The sequence below is a fragment of the Trichosurus vulpecula genome, chromosome 4 (assembly GCF_011100635.1).
Source record: "Trichosurus vulpecula isolate mTriVul1 chromosome 4, mTriVul1.pri, whole genome shotgun sequence".
NCBI classification, from domain to species: Eukaryota; Metazoa; Chordata; class Mammalia; order Diprotodontia; family Phalangeridae; genus Trichosurus; species Trichosurus vulpecula.
Window position 1 is genome coordinate 199,884,706 of NC_050576.1, and position 19,059 is coordinate 199,903,764.

Consider the following 19,059-nt stretch of genomic DNA (forward strand, 5'->3'; position numbering starts at 1 on the left):
CTTCTGGGAGGTGGCACACCCTTAGTAGTCAAGGTATAATGATGAAGTTGTTTATCAGGTAAACCTCTTGGCTGGAAATAGGGGTGCAACACTATAAATTTGCCATTTGGAGGTAGATTGTAAACTATGGGAAGGGGCCCACTGGGCAGGAGTAGCTGCCTCATCTTTAGGGGTATCATATGGTCCTGTATCTACTACATCATGGCCTCAGCTCCCATGCCCATGCAGTGGACGTACTTGCCAACCTCTTCCATTCTTGTAAGAAGATCAACCTGGTATTCAGTTCAGCAAAGGTTATGATATCTCTGAAGATGTAATGTTAATGGAATAAGATCTTCCCTGTCCATTAATAGGCTAATGTGACCATGTGTTCAATCCCAATGTTTTGCTGCTTTGAACTCCAGCTCACAGCTGTGTCACGTGGAGCCTACTGGGGGAGGAACTTGCTTAAAGGGAAAGTTTGCTTATGGGGAGGCTTGCTTGCTTGAAGACTTTTATACCTTTTGGTAATTAGGCATTGAAGCGCTTTTGTGATGCCTTCTGGCTGTATATATATTCTGAGATTAGCATTTTGCTTCGGGGCCCAGGGTTTAGTCATTGGAAGAATGTTCATGTGTGATTTGGCCAGAGGAGACTGGGTAGTCATTAAGGAGCTTCCTCTCCTCCCACCACCTTTGAAAACCCAGATGTTGGTGCTTTCCTCTCTGGTAACTATGTATGTATTGCTTTGGTCAGACAGAAGTCCTGTCTGTTGGTCTTTATACAAGCTCAGCTTGTATTCTGCTTGTATTTCCTCTACATTCAGGGTGCTGACCTCTCCCCTGAACTAAGTAAATGGTATATGTTTAATTAAAGTAAGATTGTTAACCCCTTTAAAAGCAGATCAAAGAACCTGCGCTAGCAGGCCATCCTGGGTATGCGAGGGTGCTTGCTGTTACAGAAGAACACTGAAGTCTTTCACAGTTTTTACGGACGGGATGGATATTGGCAAAATTCCTCTGTTGGTCTTGATTCCAAAAGGAAGAAACTAATTATCCAGTCTTCTCTCCAGATCCCAGACCATTTGGCCAAACTCATGGCTACTCCCCAGGAATGCATGTAAATTAAGGTCTTAGCCATCTCATCTGTTCCTCGTGGCTTTCATGCCAATCATCTGCCTAGCAGCTCAGCTTACTGGAATCATTTGTCAGGAACTTGATGCATCAGCATATACTGATGGCTGGCAAGGTCCCATAGAGAATGCCAAACAAGGGCCAGGTTCTCATAGGTGGGAGTCCATTGGGCTAGTAGAGGAGCCAGAGTGTCAGGGCTGAGACTGAGGCTTCAGCCTCTTGACAGAATTCAAACCTCATGAACACTGCCAGCAACGCTACCTGATGCTGGTCCCCATGAACCATGGGTCATAAGCTGATCCCAACTTGGAGCCTATAGTCACGCAGTTATTACCAGTACCCTGCAATAAGAAATCCTTAAACCCATTTCACTTTGAAGCTCATAGATTGGACCACAATAGGTCCCTGCCCAAGCTCCACTCAATGGCTATATTTTGGGCCCTCCTGGCTCAGAGTGAACGTCAATGGTAACTGTTTCTCTTTTGACCAGCAATCCTGAGGGTCTTCCCCTTTTTTTTAATTAAAGGGGCCATCCCTTGACTCACTTCTTAAAGAAGCCTGTTCACTGAATGGGCATTACCTCACTCAAAGTAAAACCTGAAAAGGCCTTAGCCTAAAATGGCCAGGGTCTCCCAATGTATCCTGGGCCATCTCCAGTCATCCTGGTCACTGGAACTAGATGGCTCTGGAGGAGAAAGTGAGGCTGGTGGACCTTGCACAGCCCTCTCTCTCTCAAAGTCAACTGCAGGTCATTTCATCATTTTCCTGATGTTATGGTCTTCTTCAAAAATGAAGGACAAACACAACAGCCAGTAATTGTACTGCTGTCCACTATGCTGAGGCCTGCTGGTCTCTGCCATAGGTGTCTGTGATGCAGCTGGCACCTAATGCAGTGCCTAGTCAACTGGTATAATGTTAATGGAATGGGAAGATCTTTCTCGCTCATTAATAGGCCAATGTGATCTGCTTTGAGCCTGAGTCACATGAAGCCTTTGGTGGGAGGAGCTTGCCGAATGGGTGGAGCAGGAAGAGAGATTGAGGCAGAGCTGGGGAAGAGACAGAGAGAGAGAGGTAGAACAGCCAGCATGAGTGAGATGCCTAAGGGAGCTTGTTTGTAGGGAGGCCTGATGGAGGGAAGGCTTGGGGATGGCGTTGCTCCCTACATTGGTAATGTGTGCACACTTCTTTGTTACCATGGTGGATTTGGCTTTGTGGTATCTGAATAAATATCTTGGTTTTGTCTTTGAGGAAGAGAGTCTGTTATATTTTGTGATTCAAACCCGGAAATAAGCCTGCATATTCATAGCAGCTGCTGTGAGTATCACATTGGCAATTGTAATGGCAAGCAAAGTGGGACTTTTTGCTGTTTTATCTTTTGGAGTGCTTCTCAGCACTATGGCAATCAGGTGCCTTTGATTGAGTCTTTGATTGAATCAAGAGTCTTTAATGACCAGCTTAAGTCACAAGAAAGCCTAAGTCACCTGAGTTTGAGTCACATGGTTGTAACACCCTCTGTGGGCTGACCCTGAAGAAGTGTATATACACTCTGAGGTTAGCATTTTGCTTTGAGGGGCACACTCATTGGAAGAGCGTTCCTGTGATTTCTCTAGCCAAGACTCTGGGTAGCCATTAAGAAGCCCCTACCTCCCCAATGGGGTGCTTGGGTGCTTGTGCTTGGACCCTGATTCTAACATCACATTTCTCCTTAGTCTCTGCTTGGGTACCTGTGCCTGGACCCCAATTCCTAAACCACATCCAGTCCTAAAATCACATCTCTCCCTAGCCTCAAAATACTGTCCCAGGTAGTTTCTTTCCAGTTCAAGGGAAGCATGCCTTAGGAAAACACTTCTCTCTCCTCCTGATACTGCAGCCAGCTGCACATATAGAATTTATTGGTCCGAATCCTTGTGTACTTGCTAATTGGCTGTACACTGGGCCATAACAATATTTACTACTTACTGACCTTACTGATATGTATCCTAGACATAGACATATGTATACTCCTTCACATTCATCTTGTCTAACAAGACATTTGATGAGAGCCACCTGGATATTCCCAGTCAGCCCTGACTGTTAGTTGACTTAGTGACATTTCATAGTCAAAACCACACCTCCAGGTTACCTCCCCATCTTGGGCTGTTTCCCAGTGAACTCTGGGTAAGATACCTGCACAGTAGATGCAAAAAGTGCATGTTCCTTTAAGAACTGACCACCCCTTAACCACTCCCTAATTCCACCCCAAAACACCTAATTGACGGGTTTCACCCTAAAGTACCATATAAAAACTTTTCCTGTATCCCTGTAAGATTGCTGGTTCCCTAAGAACTCTTGCCCGCTGTAAAGTGTAAAAAATCTTTGCCACCTTGACTTGAAGAATGCTTGAGATCATGAATTCGTTTCAGATGCCCCAACCCACTCCAGGTCTTTGAGGGGTACTCCTCCTCAAGGACCTCATCTGGGAACTCCAGTCTTGGGGTTCCTGGACCTTGTCTCCCTCAACCCTCAACACCCCCACCCACCCAGGCTTTGAAAACCCAGATGTTGGTGCTTCTCTCTCTGGTAACCATGTACGTATGTATTGCTATGGACAGTTAAAAGCTCTGCTTACTGATTTGTGTTATTTGCTCTGTTTATATAATTTCTGCTTGTAATTTCTGTTTGTGTTTTCTCTGAAGTTCAGGGTGCTGACTTTTTCCCCTGAACTAAGTGAATGATATATGTATGTTTAATTAAGGTGAGATCGTAAACCCCTTAAAGTGGCTTTCCTTAGAAAAACAGATCAAAGGACCTGTGCTAGCAGCCCTCCTGTGTTATTGGCTGGTGTTATTGGCCTTACATGGCCACAGTAGCTGCTAGCAGCATCTTTGTTACAGCAATATAACTGATGAGCATTAGTAACCTGTTCTGGTTTGCATCTAAATCATCTGGTTCTCATCCCGATTTCTCCAAAACTGTTCTCTCTGGGCTCTACTCCTGACTTTGTCCACCATGCCATAGCAGCCTTCTCATCCTAGAAGTTCACTCAGCTCCTCCAGCCCATTCTTCTGATGGGTTGCTTCCTCCTTGAATCTGCTTTCACTCTCTTCCCTTATAGTCCTGCTTTCAGTAGGCTTCAACAATTTTCCAGCATGTCCTCTGGGTCAAAGAACATACATCAGTATCTGCTCTCATCAGTATCTCCAGCTGCTATATGCCTGTTAGTAGTTTACTTTCCTTATCCTTATGCTGATGGTCGAGTTTTTTAGGACCATTAACAACAACTAGGGAATACAAACCCTGGTGATATTCTCTTTTTCAACCTCCTTAGCAGCCATTGGGCTAATCTCACTAGAATATTTAGGGGCCTGTGGAAGCGCCAGCTTCTGTGATGCTTTTCATGATGTCTGGACTATGCAATTCTATACCGCTTATATGTATAAGGAGATGGTTTTACTTCTTAGAGTTTTATGGCTGCAAGTGCTGTCTTTTATCACTCTTAAGGGATGTAAATGAATTCATATTGTGGGCTACAGAATATCTATATATACATATATGTATATATGCGTATAGTCATATACATACATATATGTATGTGTGTATGTGTATAGATATGTGTGTATGTGTGTATTACATGTGTATATATATATGTGTATATATATATACTAACAGTGGATAGCATGATGGACTCAGGAAGATGAGTTCAAATCCTCTGCGTGACTCTGGGTAAGTCATCTCACTTCTGTCTGCCTCAGTTTCTTTGGCTAAACTTGAGAAGTCTGTCTATAACCAGTGCCTCCACGTCCTTTTCTTTCACTCTCATTTCCTCCTCTTTCTAATTCTCAGCAGTCTGCTTTCCTACCTCATCATTTAACTAGAACTGTTCTCTCTAAAATTACCAATGATCACAACTACTCTTAATTAATCCTTTCCTAGATCCTCATCTTCCTTGACCTCTCTGCAGCCTTTGACATCATCGATGGCTATCTGCTTCTTAATACTCTCTTCTTTCTAGGTTTTTGAAATCTTCCTCTTCTGGTCCCCTTCCTCTTTGTCTAACCATTCCTTCCCTTTGCTGAATCTTGATCTAGGTCATGGCTGCTAAAAGTAGGTCTACCCTAAGGCTCTGTCCTGGGCCTTTTCTCTCTATACTCTGTCACTTGATGATCCCATCAGCTCCCATGGATTCAATTATCATTTCTATTAATAGATTCTCATCTATTTATTCATTCCTAAACTCTCTCCTGGCAGTCTCATGTCTTCAGTTGCTTACTGGACATCCCAAACTAGATTTCCTGGAGACATTTCTAACTCAACATGTCTAAAAACTGAACTTGTTATCTTTTCCACAAAACCCTCCCCTCTTTCAAACTTCTGTATTACAGTTGAGGGCACCACTATCTTCCCAATCACCTAGGCTTGTAATCAAGATCTGATCCTCAACTCCTCATTTTCATTCTCCCTCTCCCCCCATATCTAATTGATGGAGAAGTCCTGTTGGTTCTGCCTTCACAACATCTCTCCTATATGCCCCCTTCTCTTCTCTGACACTGCCACCATCACATAGACCTTCCTCACTTCACCTTTGGACTATTACAAAAGCCTTCTGGTTGATCTCTCTGCCTCAAATTTCTCCTTACTCCAGCCCATTTTCCACTCAGCTGTCAGACTGATGTTCTAAAGGGCAGGTCTGCCTATGTCACCCCTCTACTCAATAAAACTCGAACGGCTCCCTATTAAATCTAGGATCAAATGTAAAATCCTCTGTTTGGCTTTTAAATCCCTTCATAACCTGTCCCTTCCTACCTTTCTAGTCTTCTTACATCTTGCTCCCCTCCAAATACTCTGCAATTCAGTGAGACCGGCTCTTTGCTTTTCCTCTAACATGGCACTCTATCTCCCAACTCCACATATTTTCGTTGAATATCTCTGTGCCTGGAAGTCTTTCTATATTCATCTCTGTCCTTTGGCTAACCTGAGTTCCTTCAGGTCCCAGCTAAAATCCCACCTTCTTCAAGAAGTTTTTCTTGCTTTCCCCCTAATTCCTTCTATACATGGCTATGATAATAAGGGCTCTATACCCCTGTTAGGGGTAGCTAGGTGGCATAGTGGATAAAGTGCTAAAGCTGGACTCAGGGATACCAGAGTTCAAATCTGGCCTCAGACATGTACTAACTGTGTGACCCTGGGCAAGTCACTTAACCCTATTTGTCTCAGTTTCCTCATCTGTCAAATGAGCTGGAGAAGGAAATGGCAAACCACTCCAGTATCTTTGCCAAGAAAACCCCAAATGGGGTCACAAAGAGTCAGAGGTGACTGAAACACTGAACAACAACAAAAACAACCCTGTAAAGATCTTTGTGCGTAAGAAGTTTATTCCCTCTTCCCTAACCTGAGTTAGCATTTCACATATAGAAACTCATGGTGAAAAAACCATAAGCACTTCTACAAAGGCTTGATTCATCCCTAGAGAGAATAATCCAAGGTCACTCTTTTAGCACTTGTCAGACGCTTGGCATGTATCTCATGGATTAACTGATCCTTTTTGCTTTGATTCTTAAAACTGACTGACCAATAGTACCCTCACGGAGAACATCCATCTGAATCTGGACATCTCCATAGCACCTGGTATTGTAGATAAAACTGTCCACTTAACCCTTGCTGGCCAACCTGGAGTAATTGAGGGAATATCCCATTCTTGTATTCTCATCTCGACCAAAGATGCCAACGCATGGAAACAAAGGAGCTGATAATATCTTGTTCCCCACTAATTATTATCCTGGGACCCCTGAAAACATGGGAGCATCTCCAACACATTTCCCATATGGAACTTTTTCCGTACAAAAGGTAAAGGTAGGACACCATCTCTGGAGCTGCCATGTCACCACCATCTATCTGGGGGAGCTAACCCATCATAGTCCCAGTCTGGAGACAGATTTGGAAGTTCATAGCAACCTACTCCCTCATTCAGCCAATTGTATAGAACACTCTTTAATAAATATTCTTTGGACATATAAGTGTTGTCTAACCCGTGTGTAGGTTTCCTTTTCCCTTCTGCATGCAGGTTTGGCACATAATCACTGATTTGGAGAGATATTTGCTGCCAAATAAAGGAATTTAAATGAGTGGGTAGGAGAAATTGATCAAGTCTCTTCATTTTAAAATTTCTTAGTTCAAGGGGTTGTCATTGCAGTTGAGGATGAATTTTTACTGGAGGCAAAAGATCAGGATAAAGAAACATTAAATAAAGAGAAAGAAAATCATATGGAAACACCTATTTAAAAAACAGACAATTTCTTTATTCCATCTAGTGGCACCAGGGCCGTTGTTCTCCTATGATCTCTCACAGGAAGACTGTATGTGCCATCTGTGCTCAGTCACTTTCATCTGTCGTTGACCACATGGCTTTCTGGATGTGACTCAAGTCTGTCCCCTGGCTCAAAGACCAGTCTGTCTCTGAGGGCTGGGAGGGAATGCTTATCTAAACTACAAATCCCAGAATGCTTGTTACACCTCAAACCCCTAGCATTTCTGAAACTAGGTTTAAGAATAGTATTGATGATGCGCACCCTCGATTTAGCTACCAGTATGTTCATGTACAATGGATTATCTCTACCTTAAGGGTCTCTACAAATGAAACACTAGGCAGGAAACCTGTCCCTATATTTCCTGAACCAAAGTCTCTCTAAGTCCAGTGGCAGGGCCAGTGGTTTTCAGGAAACAATGTCTTCTTCCTTTGAAACATCACCTTCTCAGGGGCAGCTAGATGGTACAGTGGATAGAGCACTGGCCTCAGAGTCAGGAGAACCTGAATTCAAATTTAGCCTTAGACGCTTACTAGCTGTGTGACCCTGGGCAAGTCATTTAACTTGTCTTCAAGAGGAAGAAAGAAACCTCACCTTCTGAGTTGTTATCTGGCTCAGACAGACTTTTTACCACTGGTCTCTTCTCCTCAGTGCTTGCTTAGCTAACTGTCCTTCTCACTACTAACTCCCCTACGGGCTTAAAGATTCCTCAAGGAGGGGGAAACCCAGGAGACAGCAATGTTTCAAAAACTGAGAACCTAAAACCTCTCAACCTGGTCAGAAATGGAGAAGGGGCTAGTCTGAGTGTTCTCCTTACATGGGAGGACCCCTTTAATCCAGTTGCAGGGGTAGAAGGTATTTCCAAGGCATGAGTTCTGGGTCTGAAATGATCTTCCAGTATGAAAAGGTTTCTGGGGCATGACAGAAAGGTCCAGAGGAATTTTGAGGAGTGGTGAGAAATAAATACCGAAATCACATCAAATCTAAATCAGAAATACCAAGGCAAGTTTAAATTGGTTTATTTGCAAGGAGATTAAGTCTAATCTCTTCTCCACATACTTCAAATACTTGGAGGCAGCTTGGCGTCCAAGCTAAACATGGTCAGTTTCTTCTACTGAATCTCATAGGCCGTGGACAGGCCCTTGGGTGGGGAACCTGTGGCCTCAAGGCCACATGTGGCTCTTTGACTGAATCCAAACTTCACAGAAGAAATCCTCTTAATAAAAGGATTTGCTCTGTAAAACTTGGACCCAGTCAAAAGGCCCTAGATCCTCAAGTGTGGTCCTTTGACTAAATCCAAACTTCACATAAAACATATAAAACTATAAAACTTGGACTCAGTCAAAATGGCCTTGCAGCTGCAAGGTTCCCCATCCCTGTTCTTGACTATCCTGGCTGACCTGCTCTGGTCACTCTCCCTGGGGCTCGTTCTTGTCCTTCTTAAAGGGTAGTGCCTAGGACTGAATACAACATTCCAGATTGTGGTCTGATGAGGACAGAGTACAAAGGAGCCAACAAACACCTCCTTATTCCTGGGACGATATGACTGTCTTCATGTGACACAAGCATAGTTACCAGTTCTTTCAAGGCCTAAGGCTGTAGTGCATCTGGGCCAGATGATTTAGATTCATCAAGGACAACCGGGTGCTCTATGATGATCACCACTTTTGCTCTGTCATTTTCAGTGTCAAGTTCACTCCCCTCGGCACAGAAAACAGGAACAAAATAAGAAATATGCAGCTCTGCTTTCTGTGGGTTATCATCATCCCATCCACCCCAAGCAAAGGACTTTGATCTTCCCTTTTTTTCCAATATAACTTAAAAGGCCTTTTTGTTGTCGTCTTTGTTGTCTTCAGCTTTCTTTGTCAGACTCAGCTTATTCTGAGCTCTAGCACTTAGACTCAACACTTTTTACAGTTAGGACCATCCCACTCTCTTCCATTCATTCTGTTACTTGGTTTTATTTCTCTCTTCAATACATTTCTTTTAAAAAAAATGAAGGCAGTCTTTTTTTTTATCCTCTTTAAAAATAGTATTTACCCACTCAAGTTATCTGGGGGAGTTGTTTTTTTTGCTAAAGGTGTAGCTTGGGTGGAAGGAGTACACTACCAGGTAAGCTTTAGTCTCCTCCTCCTACCTACCTTCTTGGCTGGAGGAGGACCTTGAGAATTTTGAAGGTATGAAAGACTCCCTATTGTCTTAGTAGCATCCTAGAATCATCCTTGAAACATCTGGTAGCAGTGGAGTCATGCATAAGACTGGATGCCTTCCTACTAAGATCCCATCAAAGAAGCTATGCTATACCTAAGAACTTCTCAGACAATGCAGAAAGGGAAGAAAAAAACTTCCAGGAGCAACTTCTTTGCCACATTAGCTCTCTAAGCTTGAGCCCACTTCCCCCTGGACTCCGTATGTACTGGTGAGAGAGCATCATGGACTTTGGGAATAGATGTGTTATACCAACTATTCTCAATATACCACTTCAGTAAATACTCCTTTCTAAAAGCTGAGTCTGGCTGACTAAATGATTCTTAACTGATATCATGGTGGAAACACACTGGTGGGGGCTCATGAGCCCATTAGAAAAAAAATCAATTCTTTCCTCTCTCAGAACCTCAGGGCTAACCCTACACCCCTGAAGGTATCTAGTAGCTGAGCTCTGAGGACCTTCGATGGTCTTATTTGAACCGGTGGGAGTCAGGACAGTCATCTCAGAACATAAGCTACATTAACACCCTGACAAACCCATTCAGCTTCCTTTCCTTAGTTTCAATAATCACAACTGCCTCCCATTCAGTATTTCACTAACCTCTTGCTTCATCAATTTGCCCTACCCACCAATCCACTCCATTAATTTTCTTCACCCTCTTACCTTTTTTTTTTTTTACTTACCTTGCTTTTTCTTGCCTACTACCTTTTCCTTTACTTTCTTGAATCTTCCTCTTCAGGTTCCATTCCCTATTACACTGTTACCAACAAATTTATTCTCTTTAATTGCTCTTGATCCTGACCATCTTTATGCCTGGAAATAGAATATTGATCAATATCGGGGCAGAGAGATTGCTTTTCAATTTTTCCTCATTTTCTCCTAAATTTTATTCAACCTTTATCATGCATCTCTAGTCCCTCCTCTTCCATGTCTCCTGCCTCTTGCTTATTTTACTCTTCTCCTGTTCCTTCCACAACTTCCCCCCACAGAAGATGGAATTTTAACAATCAATCGATCCACAAGCATTTATTGGACACCTCCAATGTGTCAGGCGCTGTCCTAGACTGGGGACACAAAGATAAAAATGAAGCGGCCCCTGCCCTCGAGAACCTTACATTCTATATATACAAAACATATGGTATATACAAAACATATGGTACAAATACGATTTTTTTGTTGTTGTTGTGAGGGACACTAGCAGGGGGATCAGGAAAGGCTCCATGTGCAAAGTACCGTAAGTAGAGTTTTGAAGGAAATAAGGGATTCTGAGAGGCAGGGAGGAGGTATAAGCGTATTCCAGGCATGGGCCACAGTTAATGTAAATACACAGAGATAAGAGACAGAGGGTCCTATGTGAGAAACCAGCAGAAAGGCCAGTTTGGCTGGACCACAGAGTGTAAGAAGGGAAATGATGTATAAAAGATTGGAAAGGTAGATTGAGATGGCACCTAAGCTTTCATTAAAGTTCCCCACGATTCTCTATTCTATTCTGTAGAGCAGAGATGGGGAACAAATCCCGATTTATTCTGTGAAGTTGGGCCTCATTGAGGACCTAGAGGGCCACGCGTGGCCTTGAGGCTGCAGGTTCCCCACCCCTGCTACAGAGTCTAGCTCTTCCTTGGTGTCAGATAATTGTGGCATCTTTACTCATAGAACTCATCTAAAAGCTCACATTTTCCTATCTTGTTGCCTTGGATCTAACTCTTTTGTCCATTCTACAAGTCCAGGATTCACTCCCAGACCATCAGAAAGCTTCCAGAGAGAATGGCAGGGTTTGGAAAGTCTGCTTCCAGTATATTACTATATGAGATGATATACAACATTATAACATGATAAAACAAGGAGAGCTATGTAAAAGTGGGAGATGGTAAGTTCCACTTTGCTAAAGGTCTTCAAGCATAGGATAGAGGACCATTTGTTGGGGATGTTATAGAATATTCCTGGTCAGGCATAGGTTCGACTAGACAGCTTTTGGTTTTTCCGTTCCCTCTAATCAAGAGAAAACCAGGAAATGCAGCTGCTCCAGATTTCTGAGTCAGATTTGGACTCCTTTCCCACCAAATAACAGTTCCACAATGAACACATATAACAATTAGCAAGGAAACCCATTTATCCAAGTCAATAACAAACTGAAAATTATACATGAGAATATATATCAGACAATACAGAGTGAAGGAGCTCTCCTTTTTCAAGTGAGCTAACTCAGCTTAACCCACAAAGAGGGTCCCAGATTTCAACCAAGAGACAGATCACCAAAGTGTCTAATACAGCAAGCTGGGGACAGGGACATAGGGAAGATTTCAGCTCCTCTCATGTCAGCTTCTTCCCATAATCTTATTTTTCCTTCAGCAACCTGGAGTGGGATTGTTATCGTCCATATTTTCTCTTGAAACTAGAAGCTAGAAGTGCCCAAAGCCTGATGAGACAGAGATCCGGAAGAAACTCAAGAGACTGAAAGATTCTGTTGCTATCCTTTCTCCTGTTCTTGTAAACTTATGCAGGTGTGGAGGGGCACTGATCTCCATCTAGAAGGAGAGAGTTCCATATCAATGGGCTTTGGGTCTTGGGTTATTCTCAGGACCTTGAAAGCCAAAATAATTGAACTTGGCACGTAGAGTACCTCCCAAACTCCTCAAGGATACTTTATTCCTTGCATACACGATTCTGCCACTTCTTCACTACCTGTTAAAGGTCAGTCTCGACTCAGGCCAGTCTGGTATTAGAACCTAGAGACTGGGAGAAAATGAGACACATGTAGATCATCTGACAGTTAACAAAAGGAGATTTACTTAGCTATAGCATGGAAAGATTCAGCAAAGGTGCAGCATTATTTTGGGTCCATGATCGGCTGTTGTTCAGTTGCGTCTGACTCTTCATGACCCCATTTGGGTTTTTTTTTTTTTTTTGGCAAAGATACTGGAGTGGTTTGCCATTTCCTTTGACAGCTCATTTTACAGATGAGGAAACTAAGGCAAACAGGGTTAAGTGACTTGCCCACAGTCATACAGCTAGTAAGTATCTGAGGCTGGATTTGAACACAAGTCTTCCTGACTCCAGGCCTGATGCTTTATCTGTTGTGCCACCTAGTTCCCCCGTACTTCTGATCAGCATAGTGTGACAACTTGAATGTCGGTCAAACACTGCCAACTGTGAGGAGGTACCGATTCTTCATGGGATGTCCACTTTATGTCCTCAGTTGACTGGGAAGCCATATCAGTGGTTTGGTGCCTTAGTCCCCTGGGGTGATTAAATCTCAAGGACCACTTTCAGTCTTTTAAGGAAAACACTAGCCTGGCCTGTGTTGTAGTAAGGACCTGGGAAAAATCAGTCCTAGGAAATAGTGCTCCTTCCACACCACCCACTCTCTTTTCAGTCCCTTACATTTTATTTTCAGTACCTTACAAAGAAATTCCTTTCTTCAAGCTCACTGAAGACTCAATCCAATGGCATTTTTCCTTTAAAGAAAAACCCACAATGTTTCATTGGTGCCTTTTATCTTTACAATAGTCATTCCCTATATGATCCCCAGATTGAAACTTCCCTTTTAACCAAGATAAACAAGTAAAAACCTGTGATAAGAGACCTTACCTGACTATGTATATAGTATTTTATCTATCCTAGCAGTTCCCTACCTCTATGTTAAGTATGAAGAGATATGTTCCACTGTTTGTTTTTGGGGAACATTGATTTTTCAGTTATTTAAATGAAATGAGGCCTTTCTCCTGGTTCCCCTTCCCCCACTCAGAGCATGTGCTGCTGGCTGTTCTGGTCAACCATCAGGAAACATTGAAAGTTGGTTTCTGGCCATGCATGGCTAGTCCTCTGATAGTGCCCTAATTGGCTTCTGAGCTGGAAGAGCTGATAACATGGGGGTACCACACTTGGTAGAAGAAGAGGTGGTTTCTGGCTAGTGACCCTTTTGGATGAAGCCCTCCAGGTGGCAAGATATGATTGCAGTGAATGGAGAAGTATGGTCTTTCTTTACCCAGGCATAATGGCAGGGTTAATTGTTTGTCCTTTGTTCTCGGAGAAGGTGGCACCATGACATGCAAGTGAATTGAATTTAAGTGAGGGAGGGCTGTACAAAGTCGCCAGCCTCACTTTCTCCTCCAGAGCCATCTAGGTCTGTTAAATGCTGTTGAGGCTTACAGTCGGTCCCAGTTCACTGCCTCAGTTCTCAACAAGGGCCAAACATGCTGGGTCGGGTCTCCATACTCTCAGCAACACCTAGACATGAGACCGTGCACAGGGTATCCATGAGGACATACACAACACTAATCTTTGTCATGATTGGATACTCGCCTCCTTGCAGGTGCCAAGCTAGCATATGATTGGCTGAATTTGTCATAAAAGCTTTGCTACTTCCTTAAATAAATGAGCCTTCTTCATCCTCATCTCCCTGTCTCTTCATTGTACCTGATGGGGCGCGCGGGGGGGGGGGGGGGGGGGGGGGTAAGGGGTGGGGGGGGGGTGGTGGGGTGGTCCCCGCCGGTCGGAGACCCCTCCCAGGAGGACGGATGAGTTACTTCGAAGGTTTCACTTTCACACAGGGCTCTGGGCAGAAGAGTCTAAGAACTCACCATGGGACAGACACTTGCCTTGCAAACAATAAATAGCTGGGAAAGAACAATTAAGAATTTAGCAGAGCAGCAAGGGTGCCAGGTCAAGGACTCCCAGATAAAGAAATTTGTACATGTAGCAATAAAGGCGTCACCTTGGATTGCTCATGATCCCCCATATACTTTACAGAGGCTGCTCACAGTGGGGGAGCAACTAACAGAATATGACAAGCAAAGCCCAGGAGAGGTAGACATGGAGGCGTTTATTATCTACAACATACTAAAGTTGGCCATCGCCGCTGAGAAAGAGCAGTTCCAGCAGATCAGGAGTTCCCTGGCTCAGACACAGACCTCGGGCTGCCGCACCCTGAGTGAAACAGGGGACCAGGGAGAAACCCTGATGGCGGAAGAATACAGGCAAGTCTACACCCTGACTTAAAAAAGGGGGTAGAAAAAGGGCATTTAGAGGCAAAAATTATGGAGTTGCAAAGTGAAATTAGAACTTTAAAGCTCGCTGCTGAAAAAAGGGGAAGTGTGGTGCAGCAAAAATTCGACAGTGAAAAAATAGGAAGGTACTGCCCTCAAAATTTTAAATGGTCTTTGCTGCCACCCAGTGGCAAAAAAGAAGTACTGCAGCCAGAAATGCCACCCGGTGGTCAGGACAGGAAATTACAGACAAAAAGCCAGAGGAACAAAGACACAGAGTGGCTGGAGTTAAGCCCGTTACAACAGGCTCTCCTTAATGCCTCTCCCTCAGACAAAATGGAACTATCTCTGTTGGGCATTACTGTGCCAGTGTTAGAGGATGAAGAGAAGGATCCCAATAAGTCCGATCCTAACAATCCGGGGCACAACCTCCAACGCAGAGTCAGGAGATATGGGAACCTGGAACCTCACTATATAAAAGATCTAAGAAGGCCATAGACGCTTATGGCCCAAAATCCAGTTATGTTACGATGATCTTAAAATCAATGGCTCAATATGTCATGACACCGAGCGATTGGAGGGAGATAGCACGAGCATGTCTCTCTCCTGGCCAGTCTGTACAGTGGCTCACAGAGTTTAATGAGCAAGCTCGGTTAATCTCCATCACAGCCAACATACAAAATCCTGGCAACACTGCCACCATGTTTGAGCAAATCACAGGCTCAGTTCGCTGGATGGGGCAGAATGAACAAATCAATCTTCCCCTGGAAACATTACAGAACACCACGAATGCGGCTTTGGACTCATGGGGAAGGATAGTGGTTAAAGGGGACCAGGAGGCACCATTCACTCAAATAAGGCGAAAACCCAGTGAGCCATTCACAGATTCGTGGCCCGGTTGCAAGATGCTGTAGCAAAAAGCACAGGAGATGTTGGAGGAAAGGAGTTAATCATTGCACAATTGGCAAGAATAAACGCCAATGCAGAGTTCCGAAAAGCCATGATAGGATTAGGAAAAGATGCTAGCCTGCAGGAGATGATTAAGAAATGTGAGATGGTAGGGACTCAAATGTATGGTGCACAAATGATGGCCCAGGCCATGGCTCAGGCATTGGCTGTTCAAAGACCAAAAGGAAATTGTTACAGATGTGGGAAACCGGGACACTTCAAAAAAGAGTGCAGGAACAAGCCCTTACAAAATCAGGGAGCTAAATGAAGGTCATGACCCAATAAACCATGTCTGAAATGTAATCGACCTGGACGCTAGACTAATGAGCGCCGTTTAAACTCCTCAGCAGGCTCTTGTTCCCGGGCCCAGACAAAACCATGGGGACTGATGGCAGAGAGTCAGGTCAGCCCGACTACACAGGAGCTCAGAAAGGACTTCACCAAGCTCATGGGGCAACATACACAGTAGAGAAGCTATACAGTGCGGGCAACTATAGAATAGATCCCCACACAGCGGCTGAGATCCCTATAGTCAGACAGAATTCTCAAGGACAAAGATCAGGCCTCATTATAAGCACTCCTCACAACCAATATACAGGACTTATCCCTTCTGTGACAATGTCTACTTTACAAGATAACAAAGTCCCAGTAATGAATCCAGGAGAGGAAACGGTCTATGTGGACACAGGACAGTGTGTGGCCCAGAGACTTTTGTTTGAAGGAGACGGACAGGAGGAGAGCGGGGTGTATTTTCAGGAGCACATCACCAGCTCTTGCCCCCTGTACACTATATAAGTGGGACCCTATTTTTTTCAGGGACTTCTCAACACTGGGGCAACTTTACTGTATTTCCTAAGAATCAATGGCCTCCACACTGGTGCTAGAAACCATAGATATGAGACTCAGGGGGAGTGGCTTCTCCTACACAAAGACTACAACAAGCCATTTACACAATAAACTATCTAAAATTCGATTCTAAAAATCTCTCTCCCACTATGAAGTCCCTGGTATTACAACACGGACCATTGGGCCACAGGGTCAATCATCCCACAATGAAAGCTCCAGGTGTAGTTATGTGGAAAGATGACCGGAGGAATGGCAGGGGCCTTCCAAAGTAATATCTTGGAGAAGGGGATATGCTTCTGTCATTACAGGTACAGGACTACGTAGCATCCCCATCAGACACATCCGTGAGATCCACACCTTGCTGACGACCAGCGAGAAGGAGGAGAAAGAGGAGGAGAATGATGTGGTGCTCAGACATTCCTTGTGATCCTTATGATACAGCTTTCCGTGGGAGCGGCAGAACAGCATTGGGCTTACATGCATCAACCTCCGTGGGTCAATCTTGTACTCATGGGAGATTCCTTACCACAACCCGTCGCCTTCGGACATAACAACACTGTGCAGCCGGACAAGTGGCACGATATATATGGGTTTAACGAGAACAAAAGTTGAGGTTAATAACTTACGAGACAGAGTGTGGGTTCACCCTTTTAACAACAGTTACTTTATGGGACAGGTGTGCCTCGACTCCCAATATGTATTTGTGTATGGGAATATAAATGTCAGCAAACAAGGTAATAGATTTGAGATTAATTGTACAAATTGTAATGCATCAGAGTGTATAGGGAATCAGGATACTCGGCCTGACAACACCACAAAAGTTATTATCATGCATTGTCCTGAGTATGCCATTATCCCCGTCACTCTACAAGAGGGATGGCAACCTACCCAGGCCGATCATGTCCTGAGCAAATTGCTGGTGAAAGTAAGACATAAGAGGTGTCCACTATGTATAGCTGCTTTATTAGGCATCTTTGGTATCATTGCAGCGGCAGTGGAAGGCGGTGTTGCTATCATCACAGCTTTGCAGAACAGACAGAGCATAGTTAGGGAAGCCAAATTCATGGAAGAATTAGCGCAAAATGTATCCGTTGCTATAGCTAAACAAGGCATTATAGACCAAGAGATGCTTCAGGCAATTGAGGAGTTGAGATAGGGAATGAGCTCTGGAGGCTTGAAATGAGACAAAAGTTGCAATGTGATTACAGATTCAATCTGTTGTGTGTTACCCCTGTTAAATACAATGAAACCGAGTGGCCTTGGGACAAAATAAAGGGCCACCTCAACGGGGTCATAGGGCGGCTGAATGCTAATGTTACCGATGAAATCAACAACTTAGCAAAAATTGCGCAGGAAATTTCAAAAGCTGCTAAGGCTCAGGACTTACCTGATAAGGAGGCTGATGACATTTTCAATTGGATAAACCATGCAAGGGGTGGGCTGGGATGGTTTTGGTCAGCAGTTGCTGGGTTCCTTCCCACACTGTTGAGCATCCTCCTGCTAATTTGTTGTGCCCTGCTGTTGTTGAGATTGTTCTCCAACACCGTGTATGACATCGTGGACTCTGTCTGAAAACCGCAGTTCTAAAACAAAAAGGGGGAGCTGTTAAGTGCTGTTAAGGCTCACAGCCGGTCCGTGGGAAAAGAGGAACTGCCTCAGTTCTCAACAAGGGCCAGACAGGCTGGGTCGGGTCTCCACACTCTCAGCAACGCCTAGATGTGAGACCGTGCACAGGGTGTCCACGGGGACGTACACAATACTAATTTTTTTCATGATTGGATGCTCGCCTCCTTGCAGGTGCCGAGCTAGCATATGCTTGACTGAATTTGCTATAAAAGCTTTGCTACTTCCTTAAATAAACGAGACTTCTTCATCCTCGTCTCCCTGTCTCTTCGCTGTTCCTGATCGGGGGTCCCGCTGGTCGGAGACCCCTCCCAGGGAGCCGGACATAGGTCCAATGGCAAGATATAGGTCAGGAGTCCTGGAGATGGGCTTGTACCAAGTGGGCTACTTTCACCTCACTTTTTGTAAGCAATCTTGTGGGCACTGAAAGGTCCTAAAAGGCTTGGGAGTACTAGTAGCCAGGGCAAAGAAGGGAGCGTCTGCTAGAACAACTGTAGTTACAGAAACAGTGTCAGAACTGAGCTTGTGACACGAAAAGCATTGGCGGTGGGGAGAGGCCACAGTGACGAATGTCAAGCATGGCTGTTCATCAGACGTCGCCTAGCTCAAAAGTGAGATCTGAAGAAGCTGATTGGTAGCCTTACCAAAAAAATTGTTTGGAGGTTGTTCTCTCCATACACACACACACACACACACACACACACACACACATATTTATAGATAGATCTAGGCATATATCTATATCTATCAAATTATCTATCTATATCAAGCTATCCCTGGCTCTCCTCTATTTCTCCACGATAAATTTTATGATGAAAAGGTTACTTGCAGAGCCATAACGAGGGTAGGGCAATTGGAACCTTGGCGTTCTAAATATTGCTAATTACATCAATACTTATAGTTCAAAAAGTCCAAGGGGTTCCCCAGAAAGGAGGAACATACAAAAAGTACCCTATATACAAACATGAATCAGGTATAGAACCAGTCATTTATTCCCACCTAAAAGGGGGAATGCTAAGAATAAAAGAATTATAACACGCAATACAGAATGATTA